This window comes from Belonocnema kinseyi, chromosome 8 (assembly GCF_010883055.1).
Source record: "Belonocnema kinseyi isolate 2016_QV_RU_SX_M_011 chromosome 8, B_treatae_v1, whole genome shotgun sequence".
NCBI lineage: Eukaryota > Metazoa > Arthropoda > Insecta > Hymenoptera > Cynipidae > Belonocnema > Belonocnema kinseyi.
In genome coordinates, this window is record NC_046664.1 from 99,328,185 (window position 1) to 99,336,198 (window position 8,014).

An 8,014-nucleotide genomic window follows, 5' to 3' on the forward strand; every position below is an offset into this window, starting at 1 on the left:
ACTTATTCCTGAAACCTCTGATCGAACTCTTAACTATAGATACTTTAAGCAAACGTCATATTGCGTTTGGATCTGGAAAACATATAAGATAATGAAAACTCGATAAGATGCTCCCATTTAAAATTATAGTCCGCATAATATGAAGTAATTTATGCAAAGGGAGTTGAAGCAGCTGGGTGGAGACGTCTGGCTGCATGACAGATTATAATGGGCGGCCCAATTAAAATGCGGCGCTGTCACATAGTATCGGTACACACTAAAGCTTTGCATCCTGAAATCGCGCCTCGGTTGTGACCTCTTAATGGCCGTAAAAAATTTACGGCCTCGCAGGTTATTAGTCAACCACGGATTCTCAGCACTGCTGCTAAAAATGGTGGAAAATCGAACAGTGCAATATCCGTTGCGATAAAGTTGAGCTCCTTTCTTACATTTTTTCCTCATTTTTTAAATTCGGGCACGCATTTGATGACATGTTAAACAAAATTGTAATGAAAGAAATAAATAAGTTTATAATAAGTTTCAGGAAATAAAACAGGAAAAGTGAGAAAGAATAAGAAAGAATCGGACGTGCAGAAATATGATTTAGAATACCGAAGAATAACCTTCTTTCGGATGATGGGCCTGTGACAAGGCAGTTCTATAAGTGAATGGTGTCATTGAATGATTGGTTAATTGGTTTCAATAAATTGAAAAGCATAAATTTTTACCCTAGATTAGCATTATAAGATCATTCAGAGCTTCTATTTCTTTCAAATAGAAGAAGAGATACCTTAAGGGCATGTGATACTTACAGTTTCTCCGGCTTTTTTCCACAAAAATGAAAAGTTTTAAAAACTGAATTCGGAGATGCTATAAAATAATATAACGGACGTCCCCGGACTCTTTTTTGAGAGATAATAACAAAAAAATTGATTGTGCTAAATAAAAAATTTTATGCATATGCATTATTTTGAGGTTACGTCGTTTTTCATCGCTGCCTTTCCGATAATCTGGAAATTTATTAAATAAACTTTTTTGATTGCCTGCAAACAAGGTTAGTTCCGGGAGATTAGTTACTCTGTTTATTTGTAAGTCCAAAGTTTTCGGCCAAAAATATTGTGTAGTTTGGAAGTAACGCTCGGGTGAATTGTAACACACATAGCCTCGAAATATACATGCACGTTGTTAGCAATATCAAAAATTTTTTAATAAAAAACACAAAAAAAGTATGTGGGGACGTCCGTTAGCATATTCGCTATCATTTCCCAGATTTTGAAGGCAAAATATTTCTTATCCTAGGAAAAAAGCCGGGGGAATCTAAAACTGGTAAAATCGACAATTTTCTAAGTATCACATGCCCTTAACGAAGTTCCTCTTGAGCTGGCCGCTACACTTGGCAAAGTGACACTCCATTCGACGAGTAATCGAGTTATATCGGCTTCTTGGTCCGCTTGGTACCTCATCCCCGATATCTCCCCCTCATTCTATCCGCCCGACGGCGTTCTTGGGCGATTTGCTGATTACTTCGCGAAAAAGAGGAAGGATGGATGAGCGAGTGACAGGAATGAAACAAGCGAAGCTTTGCTGACGTCGCACTGTGACGTCTCTGGATTCTCAAATACTCAAGAAGGGTGGCTAAAAGAAGGATGAAGAAGATCTTTTGGAAGAGCGAATTCTTAAAATCTCACCTACCCATATAAGAAAACTTGAGACAAATTGTAAGAGAGTCTTTGCACAGGATTTTCTCGACTAATGAAGGTTGATCACTTTGCCAAGATTTTCAGACAGAAGCAGCCTGCCGACTACTTTTCGATGTGTTCCTTCTTCGTTTCTATTCTTCTTCATCTTCTTCTTCAAGTGAGCGAACGAAAATACAAGAGGTGTTGATTGGTCATTTACAAAATCCTTATTTCTATTCCTTACGATCAGATCAAAGCTAACCATCACTTTAATGACAATATTTGCAATCAATCAAATTAATTTAACATCAGGTAATACATAACTCTTATTGCATGTAATGTAAAATCCTATACTTTCATATATTTCTATTTTACACAAAGGGTGAATATTCTCCGTTTTTTAAATTTCTTTTTTGGGGAGAGGTGAGGATGCATTTATTTGGGAGTTGATTGTTAAAAATGTTAAGAAGTATTTTTTTCTGGTTGCTAACGAATCCTTTCTCTAGTTTCTCTGCGCAGCCCTCATTCTCCTTTACTTCGTGTTTGTGCGAGTGTCATTTAAAAAGAATCGCTATCCCACGGCACAAATCACCGATAAAACTGTTGGAGCGAAAAATTTTTCAAAGATTCGTTTACAGCATTGGTGAATTTAATGTTCAGCAGCTCAGCAGCCCACTACGGACTAAAAGATTTCTCCAATTAGCAGAGTAATTTTGGATGAAGATAAGACACGCCCGCGCTCTGCCGCGTCGAAGCGATAATATCGCAAATAACTAATGCGTCCCACGTACACATCGATTCTTTGCCAGCCACTTGAACTACTCTGTAACTCCACGACCTAAAAGACATCCACTTACTATTTTATGCACGTTATTTTCAACGGGCAATTATTTATTGATTCGGAAAATTGCTTTGTTTTTTGATGATAGAAGTCAATATCATGGAGATATTTTTTAACTGGCAATAAATTGGTGACCATCTGCAACGATAACTGAAGAGGTAAAAATTGCATCATTTAATTTTGAATCAATTTTTATAATTAAGGCACAATAATATCAATAATTATTTTTTCTTTTATAGAAATAAATACATTGTTCAAATATGTTATTTAACACTAATGATTACCTTAAAAATGCAAGAATTACCTCAACAGATATATCTTTTAAAGCTTTAAACCCATTCTTCGAATGTGAGTGACATTGACAGGCAGTTATTTGTGAAATAAAATTGTCAATTTCAATCGTGGCGAGACTCGATCACTTCTGTGGACGCATCAGTCATGTATTTCGGGGACTGTCTATTGAAATTCCCATATCCATTTCCAGGTTATAGAAAAGTCCAGTTGTACATATTGAACTGAGCTTATACCGTCAGAGCATCAGTCTCGTTCAGTCAATTCTGTTATTCATTCCAAAACTTCATTTATACGTTCAAAAATGGTTTTACATTGGGTACTCATGTGAGTTATGTCTCTATATCAAAAGTCTATTTCTTTATTACTTGTTTCATAAATGCAAGAATTAAGTTAAATAAAATTATGCTTTAAAGAAATACATAATACAGTGACTTTATGGTCTTGTAGTTTAGTACCAGTGTATCTATTCTTTTCCTGAAGTCATATGAAGTTGAAAATGTGTCTGCAAGATCGTTGAAATGAGACTTGAGTGATTTTGACATTATATCGAAGCAAATAAAGTCGATACGGTGCTGGGAAACTTTTCCATGCATTGAGTACTCTTTGAATCGGTTGCAAGTTCGCTCAATATGCTACATTCATAACACCACTGCTTGGTTCAATAAATCAAGACCTTTTGTATTTTTTAACATCCCGTCATTATCCGAACGTTAAATCATAATTCGTAATTGCCAAGTCCTAACCAATGTACGAGTATATATTCTGAAGCATCCTACAATAAAAATAGGTTTTTGAATTGTTTTTTATTCAAAATTTAATAATTTTGTAAATCACATTCGCGTATGTGTTACAATTTTGTTCATTTTTGTAATGAAAGAAGGTTCTAATTATTCAGAATAGCTGTGGGAGAGTTCTTAAACTCGTTATTACATTGATAAAAAGTCATGTGTACAAAAAATTGTGACGAATGCGCATTTCATAATATGATGGTGAGAAATTCCACCGGTAATAGGCTGCAGATGTGATAATTTACACCGGGAGACATGTCGCAGTAACTTGCTGTGGACTCGACAAATTAAATTAAAAACAACATTATTTTTGGATGGTTGCCTATTCCATTAGAGTAAGAGTTTAGCTTATGACATTTATTTGAACGGAATTAATGTGAAGAATAATAAGAAGCAATCCTATTAGTTTATATTTTGTAGCACTCCGAATACTTTTAAGCAATCGACCCAGTAACTGAGGGCAGGCTTGAATTTGCGTTTTAAAGTTTCAAAAATTTCTCCTAAGTTTGAATCCTGCATAGTGTATGCTGCTTGTTCGGGAAGGAGTGCATTGAGGCAAGGTTCGACTTGTACGTCGGGTCGTTCCCGGTGGCTAAGTGTGCGTTAGCGAGTTGTTTGTTTTTCTGGAGAGTCTAACAACGTAACGGAAGAAGAGAAACGAATCAAGATAAACTAATTCATGGATAATATAGAGAGGGGGGGGGGGAGCTGGTGGGGGCTGAAAATCAAGAAAGAAAATTGACTGAAAGTACAACTGGAAGTAAAAAATAAAGCGGGAAAGAAGAAAGTAAACCAAATTGGAAGAATGAAAGAAAAAAGGGATAGAATACTGAACTGGGGTAAAGAGAATTATGGTCGAAAAATATAAGACACTATGGAATGTAAAAGCCTAAGGAACTTAACTCAACGTAAGCAAACTATGTTTTTACAAACTTCATGCGGTACCCAAGTTTGGTACTTTAGAAATTCTTTGTATCTCATAGAATCTATATAGTCATTATACTTTAAGGAACATCAAACACTCTTTCTAAAAAATGATTACATGCTGTTTTAAAGTTAACTCTTAAAACTCAGAGAAAGAACAGGAGTGAGTTTTTGTTGCGGATAATTTTCAAGTAGATGAAGTTGAATTTTTTTGCATCGAAACAAAACAAGATTTAATAGAGTTATCATGGTAACCATTCTTCATGTGGGGAGTAAATCTTAATACGTGAAGTTAATTTTCTTTGCAGGTAAACATTACTCTAAAATTGCTGTGAAAGTAACATTTCATTTTTTCCTTTCTGTCAGGAAGAGAAACAGGTATAGTACAGCTATTAAATGCAGCAAAAAAACTGTTCTAGACCGAGAACAATGCGGAGTCACATGTTCTCTCTCATGTTTGGATCGATGTCGGGTACTTTCCCATTTCTGTTATTTATTACAACTAGCTTTTTGTTGAATCGTACTTTTTAAAAATATAGTTATCATCTAATCTATCAATCAGACTTGAAGGTTATCTGGGATTTAATTCTATAAAGAGGGTTGCTTTTTTCTGGACCTGTCTCGTAAGCGTATAGTAATTCAGAATTTTAAAAGACGGTTTTAGTGAGTATAGCCTTGCTTGCAGAGTTTCTCACTAACGGAAGTTATCATATTAGATTGCTTAAATTCATTTACACCTAAATTGGTCAAAATGTAAAAATATAAAAATAGTAGACTGAGTTGCATAATTCAACTTCGCAAAACGTAATAGAAGTATACCATTTTTTCTAACTTACAAGTTTTTCCAAAGTTTTTAGATCTACAAATCTAATAAGTACAAAATGAATTACAGAAACAATTTTAATGCTCATTCATATTTCATAAATATGATCAAGAATAATTTTACCAAGTTTGAGACTGATTGAATTAGGTTTCACAAAGTTATGCAATGGCGAAGCAAAAGTTGCCTGGTTGCGCAGAATCATCTATATGATATTAGTCCATTTTAGAATCACGAAAGGAAATAAGATATTGGGTTAAATATGACGATATTGTAATTAAAAATATTAATTTAAGACATGAAGTGTTGAAAAATAATCACAATTAATTTGATGCCTTAACAATATATTACTTACGCTATTCCAATCATTTAAATTTGCAAGTATATTTTTGTAAAATTTGTAAGGGATTTCGGTCAAAGTTTTCAATACCGGTTGAACAGCCGGTACTCCACTTTGTTCTCAAGTATGGGGAGTAGTATCCAAGAGGAGCGTCTCGATTGGACTGTCCTATCGACGTACTTTGAAGTAGTCCATGCAGTCTTTCCTGCAACGATTCATACATTCCGGATGTTTTTTTTACCTTTGGCATTATCGATTCGAGGAAAAATCAAGAAAGAGAAAAGAGCGATACGATGCCTTGGGTTCTTCTTTTGCCGAGCTGACGATAAACTTTCGAATAAGTTAAATACAAGCGGAATGAAGAAGCATTACTGACTGTAGCGTCCGCTGAGAGTCGAAGTCATTTCAGTTGAGAGAAGGACAGAACTTGGCGATTGAAAAGAAGGCAGAGGGAGGGAAACCGCTGAAGAGACAGGTGAAAATAAACTTTATAAGGATGGAATCTAGCAAGTCCGGCTTCTGTAGATTTAACTTGTTTCTTTGCTACTAACATTTGTTTGTTTTCTCATAATCTTTAGCTCTCTCACTTTCTCTTTCTTTCTCTCATTCGGTATTTGCTTTGACTTGATTCTGTTTCTTTTTGCTTTTATTTTGCTTATAGATAAATGAGAGAAACGAATTTACAAAACGATATGCGACTTTAGAACAATAAAAATTATTATTTCCTTTTAAAGTTTTCGTTGGTTATCTGCTTTTTATTAGATCGAGAGTTCGTCTAATCGTTGCAGGATATATCCAATTTATATCACAAGATATCCTAAAAGTTATCCTACAAATATCTGCTAGATGTTTAAAAGGTATCTGTAGAAGGCAGGAATTTTTATGACCTCAGATTTTTCTAGGATTTTTCTAGGTTAAATTTATAAATTTGGTAATATATATAATGCTTTTGATCGGCGGACAAGCGTAGCAATTTTTTCCACCGTGAATGTTCGAAAAACATTCCAGGTATGATACATATATATCAGGGTTTCAGAAATTCCCGGCTTGTATGATATTCCACATATATGCAGCAGATATCTGTGTGATGTCAATAGTATATCTTTAGACACAAACTGGATATCCTGCAATATCCCGGAGCTATATGGGAGACTTTCATATTTTGTTTATGTGTCAGATGCCGTATGTTGGATTGCACTGGTAACAAGTCGTGAATGTGACATATCAAATTCTAGGATGAGGTCTTTAATTCTGCAAAAAAGTCAGTGATTCGCTATTGTTCAATTATTCAATGATTAGTGCTTATCATATAATAGGAACTTTTAAAATATTAAAAATACACTTATAGTAACTTTGAAGGTCAAAAAGTACCAAATACTTGTACCCCATTGTTACGTCCTACGAGATGTAATCTACCTTGTATTTTATTTTATTCAAAGTGGTTCCTCATTTTAGAATCTAATTTTAAATAAACTAGAAAATTGGGATGAGGATACCTACCAAATACAATAAATAATTCAAATATGTTATAATATATAGAATAATTAATATTCATTTAAGTATTAAGTGAATTCAAATATAAAGATCAGATTTGTTAAACGTTTCCTGATAAACTTCCGAATTGCTTTAAATCATTTGATTCCTTGGTTTCCTTACAAAGTTCCCTTTTTGTAAAGGGTGGATAATTCGCCCTCTCGTTTCTTGAATCGAAAGTAGCCCGTCCTTCTGTTGTAACCCTGTATGGGTACCCGCAGTGAGTGGATGGCGTTGAATATGGCTCTGCAGGCTGAGATGGCAAGGTCAGAGTATCTGGGCTGCGTTGTCCCTTTGTGGCAGGTGTTCTCGACTCGGAGTTCTACACAGAAGCTATTCTTCGTAGATTTTTAGATTTAAATAGTTGACGGGCCAACACTGTTGGACCGGGGTTTAGGGTTTCGAAGATTCTTTACAATCTGGATTTGTCTGAGACTGAACTGAGACTGGGGTAAAGACTGAAGCTGGAGTATAATCGACTAAACAGGTACAAACTAAACTAAAACTAGAACTAAACTGATTTCTGCTTCCAAATCCGCTGTATTTATTCACAAGATCCCTTCTTAGATTCCCGTAGAGGTGAGTGGTTTTAAAAGTAGGGATTCTTCTTTGTTACAATCAGTGTTGTCAATCAATTAGGTAGGAGAGTGGTAAGACCCCAATTGTCCAATAGGCGTTGAGAATTATGTATATGCCTATATATGGAGGATGTCACAGTAACCATAATGCCTTGTATCTCTTCTAAAGTACTAGTCTGATAAGTACCTGAAAATTCTAAGAGATGGCATTAGTATTCACTAATGTGAACCATTTTCG

At 34.9% G+C, this 8,014-nt stretch overlaps 1 long non-coding RNA gene across 2 annotated transcripts; it reads left to right on the plus strand.

Moving 5' to 3' along the window:
• Positions 1-1,635: 1,635 nt before the first annotated feature.
• Positions 1,636-3,103, plus strand: LOC117178843. Of its 2 annotated transcripts, none has more exons than XR_004467834.1 (3): positions 1,636-1,970; positions 2,297-2,657; positions 2,739-3,103. It is a non-coding gene; the product is annotated as an uncharacterized LOC117178843 (long non-coding RNA). The 2 variants fall into 2 exon arrangements; XR_004467835.1 differs by having other exon boundaries at positions 1,636-1,859.
• The last annotated feature ends 4,911 nt before the right edge of the window (positions 3,104-8,014 follow it).